Source organism: Sapajus apella, unplaced genomic scaffold, assembly GCF_009761245.1.
Source record: "Sapajus apella isolate SASKATOON/1434 unplaced genomic scaffold, GSC_monkey_1.0 scaffold50, whole genome shotgun sequence".
In the NCBI taxonomy this organism is placed as follows: domain Eukaryota; kingdom Metazoa; phylum Chordata; class Mammalia; order Primates; family Cebidae; genus Sapajus; species Sapajus apella.
The window spans coordinates 208,503-235,857 of NW_022436990.1; the positions used below are offsets into that span (position 1 = coordinate 208,503).

A 27,355-nucleotide genomic window follows, 5' to 3' on the forward strand; every position below is an offset into this window, starting at 1 on the left:
GTTCCACTCTATTACTTTTTTTTTTCCTGAGGAGTTAATTCTGAATAGGCGTTGAATTTTATCAAAGGATTTTTCTTCATCAGTTGAAATCATATGCTTGTTCTTCTGTGGTCTAATAATATAGTGGGCTATATTGATTGATTTTCAACTGAAACCAGCATTGCATCACTAGAATAAGCACCATTTAGTGATAACAGAAATTCTATAGTTTGTTAAGAACTTGTGTGTATATATTCATGAAAAATATTGGGCTTCATTTTCTAAATATATTTGTCTGTCTCCAGTATCAAGATAATATCAACTTTATTAAGATAAACACAATGTGATGGGATCGATCCAAGATGGCCGTTTAGGAACAGCTCAGGATTGCAGCTCCCAGTGGAAGCGCAGAGGGTGAGTGGATGCCGCATTTTTATTGCCCACAGACTAGGAAATTCCCAGGTGGAGGAGCTCCACGGGTCGCCAGCGTGGCTGTTTCGACCAGCGTAGCTGTGCCGGCAGGTGCTGTTGCTTTGCCCCGCGTAGCTGCTTTGTCGGTGCCCTGGAGCAGCGGTTCTCCATACAAAATACACCGGTCCGGGTGCCCTTTTGGTGGGTGATTGGAGTCATGGGAAGTAGCCCATTTGTCTGTTTAAAAAGGGGATTGAGCAGGGAACCAGGACAGTAGATTCTAGGGCAAAAAAAGCGCCACGAATCTCAGTGCCGCTGTTTAAGCCAGCACAGTGACTTGTCACACGGGAAAAAACACACACCGCAGCACCTCTTCAACAGGTGACTGGAGCACCAACTTAAAAAAAAAAAAAAAAAAGGCTCTGAGGCAGGGAGCCAGGCGATCAGGCTCGGCTGGTCCCACCCCCACAAAAGAACAGCAATCAGAAACTCTCTGGATTGAGTTTCACAGCAAGCGCAGCTGAAGCCGGGATGGTCCAGCTCTGTGGGGGAGGGGCGTCGACCATTACCGAGGCAGCCCATCACTACAGAGGTAGTCAACCAATGCTGAGGCAGCCCGCCGTTGCTGAGGCAACCCACCATTGCTGAGGCAGCCTGCCGTTGCCAAGGCAACCCACCTCCGCAGAGAGGCTCCGCCTTAACAGAGGCGGGCCACCCTGCCAAAGCAGTTCTAACTATACCCATATAAACAGAACTGCATGGAAGATCAGTCGGCAGCTGGGCGGAGCCCACAGCAGCTCAGTAAAGCCTCTACAGGCAGACAGTGACTAGGCTGCCTCCTTGCTGGGCAGGGCAGGTCTGAAGGAAAAAAAAAAAGAAGGCAGCAGCATAACGGAAATTCATAAATAAAGCCCTAAATCCCTGGGACAGAGCACCTGGGAACAAAAAGCAGTTTATAAGTTCTGCTGCAGCAGAACTAAATGTACCTGCCCAGCAGCTCTGAATGAACAACGGAGCTCAAAGCTCAGCATTTGAGCTCCTATAAAGAAGAGACCGTCTCCGCAAGCAGCTCCCTGACCCCTATATATACAAAGAGCCACCTCATAAAGGAGAGATCAGATTGACACTTGGCGGATATCCTTCTGGGACAAAGATAGCAGAAGAAGAAAACTGGTAACAACCCTTACTGTTCAGCAGCTGCTGCAGGTGAACCCCAGGCAACCAGGGCCTGGAGTGGACCTCAGCAGACCTACAGCAGAGGGGCCAGACTGTCAGAAGGAAAACCAAGAAACAGAAATAACCTCACCATCAACAAACGGAACGTCCACTCAGAGACCCAATCTGAAAGCCAGCACCTACAAAGACGACAGGTGGATAAAACCATAAAGATGGGAAGAAACTAGTGCAAAAAGGATGAAAACACCCAAAACCAGAACACCTCTCCTCCTACAAGGGATCAAAACTCCTCACCAGCAAGGGAACAAGGTTGGATGGAGAACGAGTGTAATGAAATGACAGAATCAGACTTCAGAATGTGAGTAGTAAGAAACTTCTGTGAACTAAAAGAACATGTTCTAACCCAAAGCAAAGAAACTAAGAACCTTGAAAAAAGATTTGACGAAATGCTAACGAGAATGGACAAAATAGAAAGGAATATAAGTGAATTGATGGAGATGAAAAACACAACACGAGAACTTCGCAAAACATGCACAAGTATCAACAGCCGAATTGACCAAGCAGAAGAAAGGATATCAGAGGTCGAAGAGCAACTCAATGAAATAAAACGGGAAGGCAAGAATGGAGAAAAAAGGGTAAAAAGGAATGAACAAAGTCTCCAAGAAATGTGGGACTATGTGAAAAGACCTAATCTACGTTCGATAGGCGTACCTGAATGTGACGAAGAGAATGAATCCAAGCTGGAAAATACTCTTCAGGATATTATCCAGGAAAACTTCCCCAACCTAGCAAGGCAAGCAAACATTCAAGTCCAGGAAATACACAGAACACCACAAAGATATTCGTCAAGAAGAACAACCCCAAGGCACATAATCGTCAGATTCACCAGGGTTGAAATGAAGGAGAAAATAGTAAGGGCAGCCAGAGAGAAAGGTCAGGTTACCCACAAAGGGAAGCCCATCAGACTCACAGCAGATCTCTCAGCAGAAACCCTACAAGCCAGAAGAGAGTGGGGGCCAATATTCAACATCCTTAAAGAAAAGAACGTTCAACCCAGAATCTCCTATCCAGCCAAACTAAGCTTCATAAGTGAAGGAAAAATAAAATCCTTTGGGAACATGCAAGTACTCAGAGATTTCATCACCACCAGGCCAGCTTTACAAGAGCTCCTGAAAGAGGCTCTACACATATAAAGGAACAACCAGTACCAGCCACTCCAAAAACATGCCAAATGGCAAAGAGAATCAACACAATGAAGAATCTGCATCAACTAATGGGCAAAACAACCAGCTAGCGCCAAAATGGCAGTATCCAATTCACACATAACAATATTAACCCTAAATGTCAATGGACTAAATGTCCCAATCAAAAGACACAGACTGGCATATTGGCTAAAAAGCCAAAACCCATCGGTGTGCAGTATCCAGGAAACCGATCTCACATGCAAGGATACACAAAGGATCAAAATAAAGGGATGGAGGAAGATTTACCAAGCAAATGGAGAGCAAAAAAAAAAAAAAGCAGGAGTTGTAATTCTCATCTCTGATAAATTAGACTTTAAATCAACAAAGATCCTAAGAGACAAAGAGGGACATTACACAATGGTAAAAGGATCAATGCAACAAGAAGAGCTAATGATCCTAAATATATACGCACCCAATACAGGAGCACCCAGATACATAAGGCAAGTTCTTAATGATTTACAAAGAGACTTAGACTCCCACACAATTATAGTGGAAGATTTTAACACCCCATTGTCAATATTAGACAGATCAACCAGACAGAAAATTAACAAGGGTATCCAGGACTTGAACTCAGACCTGGACCAAGCAAACCTAATAGCCATTTAAAGAACTCTCCACCCCAAAGCCACAGAATATACATTCTTCTCAGCACCACATCACACCTACTCTAAAATTGACCACATAATTGGAAGTAAATCACTCCTTAGCAAATGCAAAAGAAAGGAAATCATAACAGTCTCTCAGACCACAGTGCAATCAAGTTAGAACTCAGAATTCAAAAACTGACCTGGAACCGCACATCTTCATGGAAACTGAACAACTTGCTCTTGAATGTTGACTGGATAAACAGTGAAATGAAGACAGAAATAAATATGTTCTTCGAAACCAACGAGAATGAAGACACAACTTACCAGAATCTCTGGGACACATTTAAAGCAGTCTCTAGAGGAAAATATATAGCAATAAGTGCCCACGTGAGAAGCAAGGAGAGATCAAAAATTGACACCCTATCGTCAAAACTGAAAGAGCTAGAGAGCAAGATCAAAAAAACTCAAAGTCTAGCAGAAGACAAGAAATAGCTAAGATCAGAGCAGAACTGAAGAGATAGAGACATAAAAAACCCTTCAAAAAATCAATAAATCCAGGAGCTGGTTTTTTGAAAAGATCAACAAAATAGACAGACCACTAGCCAGATTAATAAAAAAGAAAAGAGAGAATAACCAAATTGATGCAATAAAAGCTGATAAAGGGGATATCACCACAGATTCCACAGAAATTCAAACCATCTTCAGAGATTATTACAAACAACTCTATGCACATAAACTAGTAAACCTGGAAGAAATGGATAGATTCCTGGACACTTGCTCCCTCCCAAGCCTAAACCAGGAACAAGCCGAAACCATGAACAGACCCATAACAAGGTCTGAAGTTGAAGCAGCAATTAAGAGCTTACCACCCAAAAAAAGCCCAGGTCCAGGCGGGTTCACAGCCAAATTCTACCAGACATACAAAGAGGAGCTGGTGCTATTCCTTCCAAAACTATTCCAAACAATACAAAAAGAGGGAATTCTTCCCAAATCATTTTATGAGACCAATATCATCCTGATTTCAAAACCCCGTAGAGACTCAACAAGAAAAGAAAACTTCAGGCCAATATCCATGATGAACATAGATGCAAAAATCTTCAATAAAATACTGACAAGCCGATTGCAACAGCACATCAAAAAACTTATCCACCATGATCAAGTAGGCTTCATCCCTGGGATGCAAGGCTGGTTCAACATACGCAAGCCTATAAACGTAATTCACCACATAAACAGAACCAAAGACAAAAACCACATGATTATCTCAATAGATGCAGAGAAGGCCTTTGACAAAATTCAACAGTCCTTTATGCTAAAAACCATCAATAAGCTAGGTATTGTTGGAATGTATCTCAAAATAATAAAAGTTATTTACGACAAACCAGCAGCCAATATCATACTGAATGGGCAAAAACTGGAAGCATTCCCCTTGAAATGTGGCACCAGACAAAGATGCCCTCTCTCACCACTCCTATTCAATATAGTATTAGAAGTTCTAGCCAGAGCAATCAGGCAAGAAAAAGAAATAAAGGGCATTCAAATAGGAAAGGAGGAAGTCAAATTGTCTCTATTTGCAGACGACATGATTGTATATCTAGAAGACCCCATTATCTCAGCCCCAAATCTCCTGAAACTGATAAGCAAGTTCAGCAAAGTCTCAGAATACAAAATCAATGTGCAAAAATCACATGCATTCCTATACACCAATAACAGACTTAAAGAGAGCCAAATCAAGAACAAACTTCCATTCACAATTGCCACAAAAAGAATAAAATACCTAGGAAAACAACTAACAAGGAATGTAAAGGACCTCTTCAAGGAGAACTACAAGCTACTGCTCAACGAAATAAGAGAGGACACAAACAGATGGAGAAACATTCCATATTCATGGTTAGGAAGAATCAATATCGTGAAAATGGCAATACTGCCCAAAGTAATTTACAGATTCAATGCTATCCCCATCAAGCTACCAATGACCTTCTTCACAGAACTGGAAAAAACCACCTTAAACTTCATATGGAACCAAAAGAGAGCCCGCATAGCCATGTCAATTCTAAGCAAAAAAGAACAAAGCAGGAGGCATCACACTACCAGACTTCAAACTATACTTCAAGGCTACAGTAATCAAGAAAGCATGGTACTGGTACCAAAACAGAGATATAGACCAATGGAACAGAACAGAGGTCTCGGAGGCAACACAACATATCTACAACCATCTGATCTTTGACAAACCAGACAAAAACAAGGAATGGGGAAAGGATTCCCTGTTTAATAAATGGTGTTGGGAAAACTGGCTAGCCATGTGCAGAAAGCAGAAACTAGACCCCTTCCTGACACCTTACACTAAAATTAACTCCAGATGGATTAAAGACTGATACATAAGACCTAACACCATAAAAACCCTAGAAGAAAATCTAGGCAAAACCATTCAGGACATAGGTGTAGGGAAGGACTTCATGACCAAAACACCAAAAGCATTGACAACAAAAACCAAAATAGACAAATGGGACCTAATCATACTCCACAGCGTCTGCACAGCAAAAGACAGTCATTAGAGTGAATTGGCAAGCAACAGAATGGGAAAAAATTTTTGCAGTTTACCCATCTGACAAAGGGCTGATATCCAGAATTTACAAAGAACTAAAACAGATTTACAAGAAAAAAAACAAACAAGCCCATTCAAAAGTGGGCAAAGGATATGAACACATACTCTACAAAAGAAGACATACATGAGGCCAACAAACATATGAAAAAATGCTCATCATCACTGGTCATCAGAGAAATGCAAGTCAAAACTACACTGAGATACCATCTCACACCAGTTAGAATGGCGGTCATTAAAAAATCTGGAGACAACAGATGCTGGAGAGGGTGTGGAGAAATAGGAACACTTTTCCACTGTTGGTGGGAGTGTAAATTAGTTCAACCATTGTGGAAGACAGTGTGGCAATTCCTCAAGGATCTAGAAATAGAAATTCCATTTGACCCAGTAATCCCATTACTGGGTATATATCCAAAGGATTACAAGTCGTTCTACTATAAGGACACGTGCACACAAATGTTCATTGCAGCACTGTTTACAATAGCAAAGACCTGGAACCAACACAAATGCCCATCGACGATAGACTGGACAGGGAAAATCTGGCACATATACACCATGGAATATTATGCAGCCATCAAAAACGATGAGTTTGGGTCCTTTGCAGGGACATGGATGAACCTGGAAACCATCATTCTCAGCAAACTGACAGAAGAGCAGAAGATCAAACACCGCATGTTCTCACTCATAGGCGGGTGTTGAACAATGAGAACACATGGACACAGGGAGGGGAGCACTACACACTGGGGTCAGTAGGGGGGAAATAGGGGAGGCACAGTGGGGGGTGGGGAGTTGGGGAGAGGTAGCAAGGGGAGAGATGCCAGATGTAGGTCATGGGGAGGAAGGCAGCAAATCACACTGCCACATGTGTACCTATGCAACAATCTTGCATGTTCTTCACATGTACCCCAAAACCTAAAATGCAATAAAATAAATAAATGGGTAAAAACAATAAAAAAAAAGATAAACACAATGTATTTACTCTTCTGTTTTATAACATATTAAATTACATTAAGTGTACTTTACTAATTTTATATAGAGTGGTGATATTCTCGTACTTTAAAAATAATATTTATATTTTGGAGAAACATGCTGGAACATTTTAAAATATACAACTGTGAATTATTGGACTTGACTCAGAATAATTTTGATTTGAGGGAGGATGGAAGATAGATGACTGTTTATAAGTTGAACATTTTTTTTTCTTTTTTTAAGACGGAGTCTCTTTCTGATGCCCAGGCTGGAGTGCAGTGATGCGATCTCGGCTCACTGCAACATCTGCCTCCCAGGTTCAAACAATTCTGCCTCAGCCTCTTAAGCAGCTGGGACTATAGGAACACGCCACCACGCTCAGCTAATTTTTTGTATTTTAGTAGAGACAGGGTTTCACTGTGTTGCCCAGGCTGGCCACAGGTTCCTGAGCTCAGGCAATCAGCCCACCTCAGCCTCCCAAAGTGCTGGGATTACAGGCATGATCCACTGTATGGATTAATTTTTTTTTTTTTAATTTAGGCAATGGGTCTAGATTAGGGTTTACATTTCCTGTCTCTCCACTTTTTAATATATTTATGTTTTTCTTAATGCAGATTTATTAACCGACACCTCTTTCTCATTGATGTATATCTGGTTTATAATTTATTGCTCTAGGTTATATTGGGTCACGGAATATTAAATGACAGTTGTTGTACAATTGTTTAAAATGCAATACCATTTCTGAAATAATTCTTCACTTTACTTCCTCTTTTGATAGTCTTTTCTAAATGCATTCAACACAGTTATGGGGAGAAAAACCATATGGTGTCTGTAATATGTGTGTGGTTTTTTTTAAAGGCCATTTAATTTCTTCTCATCTGCTGTCACTTGTTTTGAACAAGAATAATCATGACAGATTCATGGTTGGAGGACACAGGAAAAACAACTTGTCAGTCATTTTCAAGAATGTATCTATCTTGTGTATCAGTACACAGAAGTTGAATTGTTGCGAAGGTTTTTTTGTAATATTATCATTAAATGTTATTTATTCATGTATTGTATTTTAAAAATGTATGAATTATTAATTAGAAGTATTCAAATCATCCTTATGGAAACCTGCATTTTAATTTACACATTACATATAATATTTATCTTATTGCATTACTCTATTTTTTTCTTGCCTTTTTTTAGTTTTGTTTTTTGAGACAGGATCTCGTTTTGTCACCTAAGCAGAGTTCAGTGGCACAAAAATGGCTCACTGCAGCCTCGACCTTCTGGGCTCAAGTGATCCTCCAATTTCAGCCTCCCAGGTAGCTTGGACTACAGGTGTATGCCACCGTGCCTAGCTAATATAGTTTTTTGTATTGTTTTGTGTAGCGACAGGGTTTCACTGTGTTGCTGAGGCTGGTCTTGAACTCATGGGCTCAAGCCACCCACCCACCTCAAGTTCCCAAGGTCCTGGATTAAAGGCATGAGCTGCTGTGCCCAACCTACATTTCTCTTTTACAGAGTACTCTTTGGTTCTCACACACACAAAGAAAACAAAACCTTAGATTAATTAAAGGAATAAAAATTTAAGAGACAACAAGAAAAGAAAGTTGGGTAGTCCTACCTGTGCCAAAAAATAAAAATAAAAATCTATATTTGCAAAAATACTTAAACTGAGTTTTCCACTTTTCTTTAGTTCAATCTATGCAAATGTTACAGGGTAATTATAATAGCTAAATATATAACATTACAAAACAGAACAATAGAGATTAAATTATAAGATACATTGACAAAAGGACAAAAAAATCAATTTTTAAACCAATTAGAATAAAGAATGAGATTATAAATGTTTGCATATTAGTCAATATTTGTGAACATTAAAGCTGTTTTGATTTACCTACTTGAATATAACTTACATATGATTCCCTTTCAAAATAAACACATACAACAGAAAGTTTGAAAATCAGGCCTGTGTAGTGGCTTATGCCTGTAATGCCAACAATTTGGGAGGCTGAGGCTAGAGGATCACTCGAGCCTATGAGTTCAAACTAGCTTGGGTGACCTGGCACCACCTGATTTCTACAAAAAAAAAAAAAAATTAAAAATTAGTGAGGCATTTTAGCCTCCATTCCTTAGGTAGGAGGATAGCTCAAGCTGGGGTTGTGAAGGCTGCAGTGATCTGTGTTTGTGCCACTGCAGCACAGCCTGGGAACACAGTGAGACCTGTCTCAATAAAAGAAAGATTCAGTCAGAAGGCCACAACTCTGGTAAGCAGCCATAAACAACAAAATAATAAATAAATGACCCATCTTTGGGAAAAATATAAAATTTAAGTTCTACAAATGTATCAGGAACTGAAATTATATGCCAGGTAACTTTTTCTTCATCTTCGAATATATTATTGCATGCATCTAATAGCTACTATTTCTTGTATGGAATACATAAAATAGAAATCCATAAATAGAATACAAAATAGAAAGCATGCATGCTGTTAACTATCATTTAAGAGGCTGGCAAACATTTTTTGGAAGGAATTAAAAAGCAATCTGCTTAGTTTTAACTCTGTGGTATATAGTTATCTGGGATCACATGTTTCATCAATACTGCAAGTTTAACCAAGTATAATAAGCAACAATAATTATTAAAATATAATTTCAATAATTATTTTGTGCATGTATCTGTATAATACTTATTTTACTGGGAGCATTAAATATGTATATTTAACTTCATGAATTTAAAAGGCATTACTATTCTAGATTTAAAAATATATGCTTTATTCTCTGATATGCATATTTATTACTGTAATAATAATTTTTGAAAACCCTCTAAGGCAATGATCCAAACCTTTTTTGGCACCAGGGATTGTTGTTTCAAAACACAATTTTTCCACAAATGTAGGAGGTAGAGCTGGTTTTAGGATTAAATGGCTCCACCTCAGTTCATCAGACAATAGATTCCCATAAGGAGAGCATATAGCCTATGTATGCTCAGTTTACAACATGGTTCCCACTTGTATGAGAATCTAATGCCGCTGCTGGTCTGACAGGAGGTAGAGCTCAGGTGGTAATTTTCAGTTGCCTACTACTCACCTCTGGTTGTGCGGCCCAGTTTCCTAACAGGCCAATGGACCTATACCAATCAGTGGTCCAGGGACTGGGGTAGGCGACACATCCCTGGACCCTAATCATTTTGACTTCACGGTAACTGGGAGAGGGAGCTCCTCCCGGCGAGAGCAGAAACCACCTAAGAAGCCCAAATCTCCCAGAGCTCCAGGAACTGGCAGAGGCCGGGACGCCCCAAAGGGAGCGGCACCACGAGACCCAAGGCGGCCACATCAGAGGGTGTGCAGGTGAAAAGGGTCCTGGAAAAAAGCCCTGGGAAGCTCCTCTTCAAGATGCCTTTCCAAACTTCGCCAGGGGGCAAGGCTCAGGGAGGTGGGGCCACCACATCCACCCAGGTTATGGTGATCAAACGCCCCGGCAGGAAGCAAAAAGCCGAGGCCGACCCTCAGGCCATTCCCAAGAAACGGAGCCGAAAGCCGGGGAGTGTGGTGGCAGCCGCTGCCGCCGAGGCCAAAAAGAAAGCTGTGAAGGAGTCTTCTATCCGATCTGTGCAGGAGACCGTACTCCCTCCCCATCAAGAAGCGCAAGACCCGGGAGACGGTCAGCATTGAGGTCAAGGAAGTGGTGAAGCCCCTGCTGGTGTCTACACTTGGTGAGAAGAGCGGGAAGGCACTGAAGACCTGTAAGAGCCCCGGGCGGAAAAGCAAGGAGAGCAGCCCCAAGGGGCGCAGCAGCAGCGCCTCCTCGCCCCGCAAGAAGGAGCACCACCACCATCACCACCACTCAGAGTCCCCAAAGGCCCCGGTGCCACTGCTCCCACCCCTGCCCCCACCCCCACCTGAGCCCGAGCGCTCCGAGGACCCCACCAGCCCCCCTGAGCCCCAGGACTTGAGCAGCAGCGTCTGCAAAGAGGAGAAGATGCCTAGAGGAGGCTCGCTGGAGAGCGACGGCTGCCCCAAAGAGCCAGCTAAGACTCAGCCCGCGGTCGCTACCGCCGCCACCGCCGCAGAAAAGTACAAACACCAAGGGGAGGGAGAGCGCAAAGACATTGTTTCATCCTCCATGCCAAGGCCAAACAGAGAGGAGCCTGTGGACAGCCAGACGCCCGTGACCGAGAGAGTTAGCTGACTTTACGCAGAGCGGATTGCAAAGCAAACCAACAAGAATAATGGCAGCTGTTGTCTCTTCTCCTTATGGGTAGGGCTCTGACAAAGCTTCCTGATTAACTGAAATAAAAAATATTTTTTTTCTTTCAGTAAAAAAAAAAAAAACGAGGGTGGTGGGTGTATGTGTGTGTGTATATACATATACATATATACACACAAATATATATATATATATATACACACACACACAGTAATATATGTGTGTATGTAAATATACATAGGTATTTGACATATCCCTAACAGTATAATACTGCATATTTGTAAACTATAAAAATATATAATTCAGTTATAATTTTTATTTTTACATTATTTGAAGACACAGAAATCATTTTTGAAACAAGATTGTGTGCATTTGTGTGTGCGTGTGTGTATGTGTGTGTGTTAAGACAGACTGTGTTTCTGTGAGTTTGTGTGTATGGCATAATCTTTTTACTGTACTTCTAGCAAAGCTTACCAAGGTTTTTGCTCTTGATCCCTTAATATGAAATGAAAGTGATCATTTAAAAATATAAATCATATCATAGTATTCTCATGCTTCAAGTTGGTGTTGCCTCTCCATTTCACTTAAGATAAAATACAGAGTAATTATCATGGCCAGCATATTCTTGTGTGACTCAATGCTCTTACTTGGTGAGAATGCAAAATGGATCAGCTATTTTACAAAATGGCTAAACAATCTCTGAGAAAGTTAAACACAACTACCACATGACCCAGCAATTTCATACCTACTAGATATTTACCCCTGGGAAATAAAAATGTGTTCTTAAGAAGATTTTGACACAAATGTTTATGACATCTTTATGCTTAATCACTGAAAACTGTGAAAAACACAGATGTCCTTTAACTAGTTAATGGGCTAACAACTGTAGTAAATGAATTCAATAGAAAACTAATCAGCAATACCTGAAGAACAAACTGTTGATTCACACATGGGTAAACCTGAAAAATAATTTGTTTGAAAGAACCCAGACCTCAAACTCTCAAATATAATACAAAATTGTATTTATTTTATTTATATGATGTTCTGGAATAGGTAAGGAATAGAGCGATGTATAAAAAGATCATTGTCAGTGTTTGGAACATAGGGCCAGGAATTGACTACAAACTATCAACATGAGGAAATCTTGCTGTGAAGTAAATATGTCATAAAGCTCTTTGTAGAGTTGGATGCATGGCTTCATGCATTTTTCAAAAGTCATATATCTTTACACCACAAAGAGTAAATGTTAATTGACATAATTCTTTTTAAGCAACCAAGATGTGGTAGAATCGAACATTTAGTGGAGTAAGAGACAAATAAATCTATATGTATTACAAATAAACCACATACCACCCTTATGGGCCTTGGGAATAAAAGAGCTGACCAAAATAACTTTAAAATTGTTTCTACAAGATTCTGAAGCCTAAGGATAAAAAGAGAGGCACACAAGCACTATACTTAAAGAGTTAAATTTGTTTTTGAGAAGTGAGGATTAGTAGTTCTAAAACTAATTTATATGTGTAATATGATTGAACAAACATACACATATATTATTGCAGGTAAGGAGACCTAGGTGTTTCTGCATAACAGAAGAAAGTTGTGAAATTATAAATAAGGAAAGGAGTGACACTGCACTACAGCCTGAACAACAGAGTGAGACATTGTCTCAATAAATAAATATAAACAAGGGAAGGGGAAAGGCTAGCTCTGGATTCCAGTGGGAGGCAACGATATAATCATACACACATGCAAACACAAACACACACACACACACATACATACATATTATACATGTCTGTATATATATGAAAAATTCTAATCTTTCTAGGCCTGTGTGTTAAGAAAGTCTAGAAGTCTCATGATGGTAGCAATTTGTATACCTAGTGCTCAGATCTTGGTTTCCAAATATTCTTCTATAAAATAAATGTCAGAGTTCCCTGAAAAGTGGTTACTTCTAGGGCAGGGGTAGAGACAATTGAAGATAAGTCTAGATCATCTGGTATGGCCAAAAAAACAAGGAACTTCTCAGAAAAGAAAAGGCATAAAGGCATGTCAAATGTACACAGGAAATTATCTGTGATGGCAGAAATTGCCTGTCTGGAGGGGCCACTGTGAAGACGGTGGCTTCAGTGGCAGAGCCAAAGCTGTGTGCTCCAAGTTGCTGGTGTGAGTCAGGAACAGGCAGGAGCACTGCCCCCTTTCAAGTTATGGCTGGGAACTCAGGCCTCCCTGCACTCTCGGGGACCTGGGAGGCTCCCCTACCCCCACAGGCTTGGAAGTACCTGTCCTGCTGCCAGGATTCTCTTCACTCCTGGTGCCCCCTACAATTTTGTAGCAAAGTTGAAGCCAAGCCTGGGCTCTGTCACCATCTAGCTGGGTGTGTGTCTGCTCAGGGCAGCACTAACAGGCCAAGCCCCTCCTGCTCAGCCCCCTTCAGATTTTGAGTGCCAACAAGCATGGGAGGGAGGCCGAGGTGGCACTGAGGGTCACTTAGTGTGTGGGCTTGAAGGTGCCCTTTGGCACAAACAGCTTGGATGCTGTGGATGACATGATTGATAATGGCAAGAGGTAGACAGGCTCCTGGGTGAAAATGGGTGGATCCCTGGTGAAGATCCATCATCAAACCAGGGACAGCCCGAAGCATGGGAGATAATCTGTCAGTTCCCACTGGAGACTGTAGCTCAGATTGAGAATTTATGGTGCTTTTTCTGGGCCCATCCATGGCTGTCCATGGACCAATTAGCACTCATTTCCTCCTTTTGGAAGCCCATAAAACCCTGGATTCAGCCAGACTCACAGAGACACTGGGACGACCTGCATGTGGATAGGAGCTACCAACTCTGGATCTCTTTGCAGCTAGGAGCTGCACTAGTTAGGATGACTACAGAAAGGAACTATCCAGTTCGGGTCTCCTAAAAGCCATATTTTTGCTCAATAAAGTACTTCTTCACCCTGCTTACCCTCTGGTTGTCTGTATACATCATTTTTCCTAGACACATGACAAGTAGTTGGACCCGCCTAATGGTGGAAGTGAAAGAGCTGTAACACACATAGAGCTGAAACATGCACCCCTGCTCCTGCTCCCTTTCTTCACTCTGTGGGCAAGGAGGAGAGAAGAGCTGTGCAGCCTTTCCTGGAGCCCAGAACTAGAGGCTTCCCAGGTCAGGGCTGTAACACCCTTTTTGGGGCTCTGTGATTTCTGGCATCTGCAGCTTTCGGCTACTGCATTTCCCTCATCCAGATGTGGGTTCCTGCAGTGGAAGTGGCATGTGGTACATCTGGTCCAGCTGCAGACTTGCACAAAGCTGACATCTGTGCTGGAATATGGGGCTGCCCACCCTACCACAGCAGCCAGCATGCCTGTTCTTGTGCAGTGGCCAGACCCACTGCTCACCCACATACCCCTTGCCATTCCACACCTGGCTCACCCTTGGCAGGTGTGATATCTGGGCTGGTAGCACCAGCTAAATACAGTCTGCCAGGCTGAGTGGGTGAAACAAGTCCAGTGGAATGCAAGCAATACTCAGGAAGAAGGCTCCACCAGGCATAGAGGTTTCTGGCTGGTGAAGCAGTACCTCAAAGATCCCGTGACAACTGAAGGTCTAAATGGCCAATGCTAGAACAATTTATGTAGCAAAGTAAATAATCATGGTATTAGATTATAGCTTAAGGAGTGAAATGAGTATTTTAAACTCATTCTGATGCATTATGAGTCATAGTATTGGATCATAGCTTAATGAGTGAAATGAATGCTTTTAACTCATTCTCATGCATTATGAATGGGGGAGAAGGGACAACTCTTTGTTGCAGAATAATTCCAATTACCAAATGTAGAAGAAATTCATAAAATAAAAAAACATGCATAGAACATCTCAGTAATAATCACTACAGGTAAGTTTCTGATAGGGGCTAAAAGCAATTGGCACACAGCTAAAAAGAAATAGAATCCTGTTGCTATGTATTTGATGGAGCAAATATAGAATATTTTTATCATTGTCAGTTGAACAGTGTTTTTAAGTGATTGTTAATAAATGGATGATATTTTTTTTAAATAAAATTTTTAAGTTTTGGCACATCAATATTGTCTAAGAAATTGGTAATTACTTTACTTTTTTTTTTTTTTTTTTTTTGAGACGGAGTTTCGCTCTTGTTACCCAGGCTGGAGTGCAATGGCGCGATCTCGGCTCACCGCAACCTCCGCCTCCTGGGTTCAGGCAATTCTCCTGCCTCAGCCTCCTGAGTAGCTGGGATTACAGGCATGCGCCACCATGCCCAGCTGATTTTTTGTATTTTTAGTAGAGACGGGGTTTCACCATGCTGACCAGGATGGTCTCGATCTCTTGACCTCGTGATCCACCCGCCTCGGCCTCCCAAAGTGCTGGGATTACAGGCGTGAGCCACCGCGCCCGGCCTTACTTTACATTTATAAGTAGAAATTACCTTATACTGAACTCAGTTTTGTTAGGTTAAACATATCTCATTTTCTTTTTAGACAATAATTGCTGCAATTTATAGGTAACAGTGTGAAAAATCAATTAAATAGTAATCATAGAAAATATATAATTGTATGTGAGAAATGTAGTACATATAGTAAATGTACTTCAAAATCTGTAATGATACCCAATTCATGAACATATATACATATAGACAAGTCAATAAAATGTTGACTCTATTAATTTGTCATGGGTGAAGCCCCAAATATCTGTTTGTCATCATTTATTGAGTCTGAAAAATTTAGTCTTTCCATTGGATTATTTTAATAATTACTTAATATAATTATTTGTCTGAATCTATATCTCCCTATTTGTTTTCTATATGAAATACTTCTACATTCCTTTTTTCTGATCTTTATTTGTATTACTTCAATATTATTTTGTTAGCTCATTTTTTTCTCTATTACTTGTTAATGAAGCATTCTTTTTGTTTTCTGCTACGTAGAGATCTTGACTTATTTCTATCTATTGTAAAATATTACTGTTATGACTTCCTTGAAATTACAAGAGGTTTGTATTTTAAAGTCATTTATTTCCCTCGTCTTCTACGTTATTATATTCATGAATTTCAGTTACACTTATATTTTAAATCATATTACTCATTACTATTATTGTTTCATACAGTTAATGTTTGCCCAACATTTATTATATTTACCTAATATTTAGCTTTTTGGTATCCTTTATGCCCTCCTACCTATAATTTATCTCTCCCATTTTAGCAGAAGGAAGAGTTAATCATCCCTTCTTGAAGGAAGAAAACATTTGGAGTCTCATTTTTCAATAGACATTCCAGAAGGCAAAACCACATGTTAAAGAATCTAGTGGAAAGAACACAGCCCATGAAAGCAGAAACATTGCTATTCAGATAACAGAGAAAGCCGATACATAACTTTAAATGATTTTTAACAATATGATACAGAAAATACAAGATAAAGTGAATAAAATAGATGAGAATATGGAGTATCTCACTGATAATTTAAATGTATAGAAGAATATCACATGTTTACATTTAGAAAGTAGAATATAATGTCTGAAAGTAATATGTCATTAGATAGACATTTATTAGAATTAAAAGAGAAGAAAGCATGTTTAGAAAATTGGAAGGCCGGTTAAGAGCCAATATATAAACATAAGTGCAGAAAAAAAAGGTGATTTTAAAATACAGGAAATAATAAAGTTGAAATCACTAACATTCATGTAATTGATTCCAGAAGAGAGGAGAGATGGAGTGCCAACAGTTTATCGCAGTTCTCATCGGGACTGTACTGTTTTGAGCCTGGGTATCGGTCCAGGTAAGGCGGGGTCTCCCTCAGCTTCAACACTTGTCCTTCAGATTTGTCAACTAAAAAACTCATTTATTTTCCTTTCCTAGCAAGAGTGCTGTTGTCCTTTGTTTTTCAAAAACTTTTTGAACAAATATTTCGTGTCCAACTTCCTCCATTCTCTGAGGACTAAACAAACCTATGCTTGAGACAGGCCCAATCTCTGTCAAAATTTCTGCTAGTTTGTTACTCAGCAACAGCCCCCTGTGGCACAATGTGAATTTTCTTACTCTTGCTTGTGCAATGTATTAATTATCCATTGCTACCATAACAAATTACCACAAATTTGCAGCTCAAAAAAAAAAAAAAAACCACATGTGCATTATCTTCTGATTCTGCAGAATGAAATCTCCCTTCTCTGGAGCCTTATCTCATCAAGGTCTCTTTGCCTTTTCAGCCCTCTATTTCCTTAAACTAGTTCATTTATTTGTTTTTAAATACATTTTTTTCTAGTGGCTGGAACACTGATTATCCACTAGTTAATAAATCTCTCCTGGAAGTTGAAGTCATCTTTCACCATTTTACGTTTCAACCTAAAGAATTATATAACACAACCTTGTATATTTGCAGATTAAAAATGAAGAAAGAAGCCAACAAAAAGCCTAATAATCCTAATAAATGACCTATTTATTCCTGTGGCATTTAGGTGATAAAACTGGTACACTATCTCATGTTTTTTATGTTTTAAGTTTTATTTTGTTTTTAATTGATACATCACAATTGTATCTTTTTATGGGGTACAATGTGAATTTTCAATACATAAATATACTGCATAATTATTGAATTGGTCATTAGCATATTCAGTACCTAAAACGCTTGTGATTTCTTGATGATGAGAACATTAAAAATTCTCTCTTTAGCTATTTTGAATTACACAATACAATATTGTCGACTACAGTCATTTTCTGTACACTAGAATGCAGAACTTATTTCTTCTATTTATCCATAATCATCAAGAAAATGCAATTAAAACCAAAATGAGATATCACCACACCCTACCTACGATGACTATTATCAAAAACAGAAAAAATAACAATTGGTGGTGAGAATGTATGGAAAGGAAAACTCACATTGTTGGTGGGAATGTATGGTACAGCCATTATTATCTATAGTATTGAAGTTCTTCAAAAAAATCAAAAATAGAACTACCATATGATTCTGTATTCCTACTACTAGGTATATATCCAAAGAAAATGAGATCAGTATGTCAGACAGAAATCCGCACTGCCATGTTTATTGCAGCACTATTCACAACAGATGATTAATGGAAACATCTTAAGTGTCTATCAACACATCAATCTATTAAAAATGTAGTATATATACATAATAGAATACGTTAAGCCATAAAAAAAGAAAATTATTTCATTTCCAACAACATAAAGAACCTAGAGGATTCTATGTTAAGTAAAATAAGCCAAGCAAAGAAGCACAAATACCACATGGTTCTCACTCACATGTGGAATATGAAAAAGTGAATCTCACAGTAGTAGCAAGTAGAATAGTGGTTTATCACAGATGCTGAGTGTGGCGGTAATCAGGAGAGATCAGTTAATAATATTCTAGTAAATTTTAGGCTTCAAATTTGCAAATGGCACCCTCTAATATATAAAGAAAATCAGTCTTTGCTTATATAAAAAGTTCAGAAAATCAAAGAGCACTTTACAAGTAAATATTTCAGTTGAAATGAATAATCACTGACAAGAAATAGCTTACCACATAACAAAGACCTTAAATATTTCATTTCTATTTTGAGTATTTCATAAGGGAAAAATACTCTTTACTGCTAAGTTAATTGAAACATTGTTAACTGTAGAAAAAACATAAAATTCTTTAAAAACCTTACATTTTTGTGTGAGGTGTATAACAGTAAAAATCACATTGGCTTGATAATCTAGTCTCTTGAAATTTCAGTAGCTAAACAATAAGAGTCATAGAGAGTTTATTTCGATCAATAATTTAACTCTTCACAAAAGCACAGTGTTGAATTGTCCAGAAAATGACCCCCAGGAAAGGTTTATCCTTATAATTTAAGCCTTATAAATCCCTTTTGGAATTCCCTAATTTCTCTAAATCATTTCTATGAGCCATTAAAATGATCAAAATTATTTTAAAACTTCTATTTGATCTATAATATAAATTTACTTTCCATTGCTTAAGGTTGGGCAAACCTGACAGAAAGAGGTTTCTTAAGCAGCTATTTGGGATAAAAGCCAGAAAACTCAAATGTCCCTCTTTATGTTCTGAAATTATTCCTCAACTGTAGATTGCTGAATGCCTTTTTAAAAGGGAAAATCCAGAGTATGTGGCCACAACATTTCTTTAACAATATTTACTAATTCTTTTGAATACACTACTTTAGAGATGCGCAATCCTTAATCTATCTGCCACATTTGTAAAAAGATTGCTGATGAACCTGTTGAAAACCAAAGAGACAGAGAGAGCGATTCTGATTCCTTCTGATGTCATTTTTGTGGGTTCAAAGTTCAATTTTTTTCATTGAAAATCAATAAAGAGTAACATCTAAGACCACAGATGCTAGAAGCCAGATAGCATGTAATGTCACTCCCATACTTGACCTATTGATTAACTGCCCTATGTCTCAGTTTCTCTATTTATATACAGAGACTAACAATAGTATTGATGTGTTGATATAATTGAATTATTCAATTTTAAATCTCAGAATCACACAGAGTAATTGTTCAATGAATAATAGCATTGTTATTTTCTAGCCTATGGTGCATGCAATCTCTCTCTCTCTCTCTTTCTCACACACACACACACACACACACACACACACTATGGTGCACGCAATCTCTCTCTCTCACTCACTCACACACACACACACATATACACACACAGAGCTTCATCCCTCAGTATTCATGGTGCGGTTCCCGGCCCCTCTGTAAATAGGTATTGATCGACTTACCACCTATGCAACTTACGACCATTCGACTTTACGACCACAATCGCTAGCCACTGGCAGCGCAAACGTTGCCCAGCTGGGCGTACGACAGTGCAGACCAGCTTCCGGCAGCACTACCATCTCTGCGTGCACCATTTCAACTGTACGTATAGCCTACTCAACTTAAAATCGTGTTATGACCGGACCGCGGTCCCGACCGTGGTCGTAAGTCGAGCACTGCCTGTATCAAACTCTTCATATGCTTAAGTCCTGAGAAATAAAAATAAAATTCTAAGCCCCCAACTGACTGAATGGACCCTCTCTTGGCCAAGGGAACCCAAAGACACCTTGGAAGCTGAGTTCAAGGCCTTAAAGGCATGGGAGATGGTACATGCCTCATTACATATACTTCTTCCCTCATAACCTTCAGGCTTTCTTCCCAAGGGCTAAACAGAAACCAGCCATTTCAAAAGACTACTTGTTTATTTACCCCTAGACAGAACAAAGACAGGTTGAAATTCATCTTTCCTTCATTCGTCCCTTAGAAGTCTGCTTCCTCTATTCTCTTTTTCTTCAAATGTTCAACTTATCTTATATAAAATGTAAATTTACCTGGGCACTAACTAAAGTTTCTCACAAGTATGTAATCCTTTGTGTCACTGCTGCCTCTCTCACTACTTGTAAGAAATATGTATAAATACTAAACCTCTTGGAAACTTCTTTGGGAAAAACAGCCACAGATGATTCTGTGACTCACATTTTCCCTGGTCACACCCTCAAGCTGGCTCAATAAACTTCTACAATTTAAATTTTATGCCTCAAACACTCATTTTGCTTGTTAGTTCCTTACATTAAAAACTGTAATTAGTATTTGCACATAACCTACACAATTCTTCCTTATATTTTAAATAATCTCTAGATTACTTATGGTACCTAATGCAATGTAAATGCTATGTATATAGTTATTCTGTATTGTTTAGGGAGTAATAACAAGAATAAATCTCCGTATATGTTCAGTACAGACTAAATTATTCTTTTTTTTCCTCTTGTTTTGGTATATTTTCAATCCATGGTTGCTTGAATTCACAGATGCAGAACTCATGAATATGAAATATGGAGAATCCACTGTATTGATATTTCCATGCTGTGTCATCATTTTGTATATAGATCTATACATGGGGGAAGGGGATAGAGAGAGCGAGCTAGGGTGTGACTCATAAACATCATCGTTACATTCATCCTTGTGAACATATGTTGAATGTTTACTATGGTTACCATTTGCTGGCACTGTGATAAAACTTCTGCATGAATATGTCTTTTTATTATTAAAGCAATTGTTGATATGCAACCTATTTTTAGGACTATATTACTGAAAGTATAGAAAGCTCAAGAAAATTAGTTGTTATGCATCTAGAAATAATAAGACAAATATTCAAACTGAGTCCTGCTTGACCCTAAAGCCAGTGCTTATAACCACTTCACTCCCTAGGCAAGGGAAATGTCAATTTTTTTCCAAAAAATAGGTGAAGTGATTAAGTGAAAAGAAAGGTAAAGTAATTGTTAATCTGGAAGTATGAAAGGAGATCATATTCTTTCACTGCCAATAAAAATTTATAAATTTGCAATTTTCCAAAAAGCAGTAATATTTTTCTCACTTCCTTTTGAACAATTTGAACAAAATGTATTTGATAACTAGTCTCTACTTTCACTTTTGAAAGCAGTTTGGATTTTTAGACTTCAACCCCCCTTTTTCTATATTTAGACTTTTGGACAAATGTCTGCTTTCTTTATATCATTTATCCTGTTTAAATCAGTTTCAAAGTTTCCTAGGCAAAATAAATTGCTTTTCCTCTCACCCATGTTCTCTTCAGCTTTTCACAGCTACTGTTTTTTTTAACCAGTTTTCCTACTCTGAGCAGCATACTTGATATATCTTAGAAAATCAATTTTTTTTTCTTCTTAAGGAAAGAAACTTGCTGTAAGTAGTCTTAAAACCTGCAATTCACCAAAGCACTTTGAAATGTTATACTCTAAAGAGATAGGCTTTATTTATCCAGCTAATAACATGATATTTCATGGCTCCAATTCCTAGGTAAGAATATTGGTTGGGTTGGATTACATTTTATTGACACTAGCACAGAAAAAATTAATTTTAAAAAATGAAGAAATCATATTTTAATCTCTCAAATCAGTATTTATAGAAAAAATATAATCATGCACGTTCTTTATAAAATGACTTTTGTTAAAATTCATTACACTAGTACATTAATATTCTATATTTGCAGAATAAATGATATAGTATGATAAAATGACAGTGCTATATCACTGTGAAATAGTAAAAGAAGGACTGACTTTGGATTCTTTTAATCATTCACTTATTCATGTATTAACTTATTATCTAGTATTTAAAGTTACCTTGGAAAGGATCTAATTACCCTGGGCTCTGCTATTTTTTCTGTTAAAACAGACTGCCTTAGAATGTGATTAATACCTTTTCTGACTTTTGTTATTCTTGCTATTCATGAAACAAAAGTGACATAACATTTTGGTTAAGGAAGTATTACAAGGGCAAGAGACGAAGAACTATTTAAGCCTATGTTTTGCTTGTCATGCACTCATGCTGGGGAGAGGGACGGAAACTGACAAGAGGCCTTTAAGTTTTTTTTTTTTTTTTTGAACGGTAGTTTCACTCTTGTCACCCAAGCTGGAGTGCAATGGTATGATCTTGGCTCACTGCAACCTCTGCCTTCTGGGTTCAAGTAATTCTCTTGCCTTCAGGTTGCTGGAATTATGGGTGCCTGCCACCACGCCTACATAATTTTTTTCTTTGTATTTTTGGTGGAGACAGGGTTTCGCCATGTTGGCCAGGCTGGTCTCAAACTCCTCACCTGAGGTGATCTGCCTGCCTTGGCCTCCCTAAGTGCTGGGATTACAGAAGTGAGCCATCGCTCCCAGCCTTGGCCTAGGACTTTTTTTCATTAGTACAATCTTAATGCATTACTTACAAGAAAGAACACTCAGAATATGACATTAAAATAAGCATTTGTGAGAAAAACAAAAATCAAAAGATTATTGATGGTATTAAGCATTTGCTTAAGACCATTCTAAGAAAAGTCTGGAGAGTGTGTGGCAGGTGAGGATTTTAGAAACATTCATGGTAGTCCACTAAGGTACTGGTTTAGGAATGAACTACAATTGATGGCCCTAAGAGTTTAGGATGGATGGACTTTGGCATCAAATAGGTCTGGATATAAAACTCAGCACTTTTGCCTTATCGTGAATTTTATCCTGTAGAGTTGTTGCTAGTAGGTTTTGTTTTATTTTTATTGAAATTAGGACATGAGTTTTTCACAAATCTTTTCACTCATTCCTGCCATGTGCCTTGCCTGGTATACCCCATAAATATCATCTCACCTTCTTTCATGACCCATACATGCTCATTGCCTCACTTCTTAATCTTCTTGTTACTGATTTAAATTTAATAACACAATAAAAATCACTGAAGTAAATATTGAGGCAAATATTTAATATGATTTGGATGTTTATCCCTTTCAAATCTCATGCTGAAATGTATTCCCTAACATTGGAGTTAGGACTGAGGGGGATATAGGATCATTGTGATGGCTCCTTCATGAATGGCTTAGAGCCATTCCCATGGTGATGAGTGAACTTTTATAGAGTTGAGTTAATTCACCTGAAATCTGGTCGTTTAAAAGAGTCTTAGAGCCCCTTTTGACGTGCCTTCTGTCTTTCATCTTCTGATTGGAAGCTTTCTGAGGCTTCACCAGAAGCAGATGCCAGCACCATGCTGCTTGTACAGATGCCAGCGCCATGCTTCTTGTTCTTGGACTGAAGAACTGTGAGCCAATTAAACCTCTTTTCTTTATAATTTCCCAACCTCAGGTATTTATGTCAATGCAAATGGACTAACACAGTATTTTTCCCTTTTAACACTATTCTGAAAGATGTTAACAGATTGAATATCATTTTTTATGTCATTATGCAATATGCATTTTAACAGGCCAAATGTATTTATAAGGTATTAGAGAAGAAATATATTATTTCAAAAAATACTCTGAAATTGATGCTTTGCTTGAACTTCTATAGGACTTTATGGGACTTGTAAGACCCTTGTAACAAAAACTGCACTTACTTATCTTACAGTCTTCAACAATAGGTGGCAAAATGCCACACACTAGTAGCTGCTCAAAAATAAAATAAAAGGTAAAAAATTAGTAATATCATTAAATCATTACTTAATTTTTATATTTTTAGTATGTAACCACATTCCAAAATACTATTTCAGGGGTCTATAAAAGTCATAGAACATAAATCTAAAACTCATACTGAGAATTAGGAAAAAATCCCTGCAGTCTGAAATAGTCCTATCAGGATGTAAGTAGTTGATGTGCCTAAGAGAAGCACAACTGCTGGCTGAGGTGGGAAGTAAAAACAGAGACAGGATCTTTGAAATAAGTCAGCATTCCCTAAGGATTGCCTGAGAAAATGAACAAAGACCTAGTAAAATGCCTGGTCTCTAATAGCTAATTAGGATAGAGCCATGAGCTATTGTAACAAAAAATAGAAAGTGCAATGGTAATTAGTAGAGGCTGAAGGGTGGGGTTTTAAAAATACATTGGTTAAAAGACGTAACAAAATTCAGTTAGGAGAAATAAAGACAAATTATCGTATAACAGGCTAACTGTAGTTAAGAATAATATATTTTATACTCGGAAATTGCTAACAGAGTAGATTATAAGTATTTTCACTACAAAAAAAAATTTAAGGTAATACATATGCTAGCTTATTTAACCATTCCACATGTATATGTGTATCAAAATACAATGTTGTGCACTACAAATATAGACAATATTATTTGTAAATTTTAAAATAAACATAAAGGAAATCAAAATGTTACATTGCTGGATAGAATAATTATAAAACAATATACTATAAAAGTATACCTCTTTGAAAATAATATAATTACAAGGGAATATGTCAAAATATTTTCTTGTGTATTTTGTATTTCTATAGTATATTATATAAAGAATTATAGAACAAGCTTATAGAAGATGAGGATGACGTTAAATAAATAACACATGATTGCTATGTGCTAGAAACAGCTCTAAATATTTTTACCTATACTTTCTCATTGAATCCTCATGGAAACTTAATAAGGTAAGTACTATTAACCCCCATTTTATAGAGGAGGAAGCAGAGATACAGATTAAAAAAAAAAATGTCAAAAGATATTGGTAATGGTGATGCCAGTATCTTTTAAAGCTGTGTCTACTAAAGGCAGTATTTTCTGCAGCTATTTCACTCTCAAATATATACCAATACATATATACATAACATATGATATAGCAAAATAACAGAATATCACACAGCAATGAAGAGGAAGCAACTGTTGTTACATGGAAATAACATGGATTTGTTAAAGCTAGTTGGTGGGAATAAAAATTTTACTTATGAAAGTGTCTACATTTTTTGTATGTTTTCTTTATTCTTATAAGTGATATTAAATATCACTTAAATCACTTTAAATTGACAGACTAAATACTAATATCTCTTCTTTTTCTTTGTCTCTAAGTCTCCCTATCAATTAATTCTATCAGTTCTCTTTCATGTTCTCAAAGTCTCAAAATGTTTGGAAGGTCTTTATGTAACTTATTCATAGGCAAATATATACATAGTCAATAAATACCAAGAAATAGTTCTAGGTTGAGTGATACAATATGTGTTTTTTTTTTTAAATTGTGTCACATTGTTTGCCATGGATGTTGTACCATCAAATAGTAAAGCACATACATAGACTGTGCTATAACGTAATGTATGAGAGAACTTAATTCCCATATTAATATGCTACCAAACAATTAGATCTTTGCCTATGCTAATGGTTGAAAATATTTCAGTTTAATTTTAATGTGTATTTTTCTCTTATAAGTGAAATTGAATATCATCATATATGAGAACTTCTTGTTTACTTTGTAAGTTTTGTATTTAAATTCGTTTTCATTTGGACATTCACACATTGACCTATATCTTTAAATACAATTATCAATTTTAGTATACATTGTGAACATTTTTCCAGTTTTTGTCTCTTAAGTATTGTGTATAATCTTTTTTAAGTTTTAAAAACTTACATATTGAGTTTTTCAATCTTAAGAGTGTCTGAAATTTTTATTAAACTGAAAAATTCCATTATATATTTTTATCATGTACAATAGGATGTTCTGAAGTATATAAGCATTGTGAAATGGTGAAATCTAGTTAATTAAAAATGCATTACTTCAAATATCTATCAGTGGGTGAATGGATAAAGAAAATGCAATAGAATCCTATTCCGTCATAAAAAAAGAAAAAACTTCTGGCATTTACAGCTACATGAATGAAGCAGGAGAACTTTGTGTTTAGCGAAATAAGCCAGGTATGAAAGAAAAATATCAGACCTGTAAGTTCGTGAGGCGCCCGGAACTCCAGGAAGTTGATCTCAGCGGACAGGCCAAGATGGCGGCGTAGGAACAGGTCCGGTTTGCAGCTCTCCGCGAGACAAACACAAATGGCAAAGTGACTCCTGCATTTCCAACTGAGGTACCCAGTTCATGTCATTCACTAGGCAGTTGGCAGAGAAAGGAAAAGCAGGGTGTGGTGACAGTTCACCTGGGAGCTGCACTGGGCAAAGTTAATTCCCTACCTCAGCCGACCGAGCTCCTGGCCCCGGGGTACTGCATTTTTTTCCCATGGATTTTTGTAAACCGTGGATCAGGATATTTCCTTCAAAGTTTACACCACGAGGACCTTGGGTCTCAAGCACAAAATCAGGCAAACCCAATTTGTGGCAGCTGTTCTGGTCACTCAGGCAGGCGCTGAGCTGCCAGAGCGTTTTTTTTTCCTTTTTGCCCGTGCCGCGGCGCTGGAACTCCTGAGGCGCCCGGAACTCCAGTGAGGCGGGAAAACTATCCACTCCAGTGGAAATGGGGCTGAAGCCGGGAGCCAACAGCCTTGCTTAGCGTGTCTCACTCCCACAGAGCCTGGCAAACTAAGACCCACTGGCTTGGAATCTTCCCTTGCCTGCACAGCAGCCTGGAGTCTGCCTGACAACTGACTTCCCAGTGGAGAAGGGCAACCGCCATTACTGTGGCGCGCGTGCGCGTGTGCGTGTGTGTGTGTGACGGAATCTTGCTCTGTCACCATTACTGTGGCGTGTGTGTGTGTGTGTGTGTGTGTGAGAGAGAGACGGAATTTTGCTCTGTCACCCAGGCTGGAGCACAGCAGCGCCATCTCGGGACACTGCAACCAGCAATTCTTATTTTTATTTATTTATTTTTTTTGAGACCAGTCTCACTCTGACACTAGGCTGGAATGCGGTAGCCCTATTCAGCTCACTGCAACTTTTGCCTCCCGGGTTCAAGCGATTCTCCTGCTTCAGCCGCAGGAGTAGCTGGAAATACAGGTACATGCCACCACGGTCCAG

General features: G+C 38.4%; 1 pseudogene across 1 annotated transcript; it reads left to right on the top strand.

The window, feature by feature from the left end:
- The first annotated feature begins 401 nt into the window (after nucleotides 1-401).
- Nucleotides 402-11,178, top strand: LOC116526340 (annotated as a pseudogene). The gene is made up of 2 exons (XR_004258105.1): nucleotides 402-591; nucleotides 10,116-11,178. The product of XR_004258105.1 is annotated as a methyl-CpG-binding protein 2-like (transcript).
- Nucleotides 11,179-27,355: the final 16,177 nt, after the last annotated feature.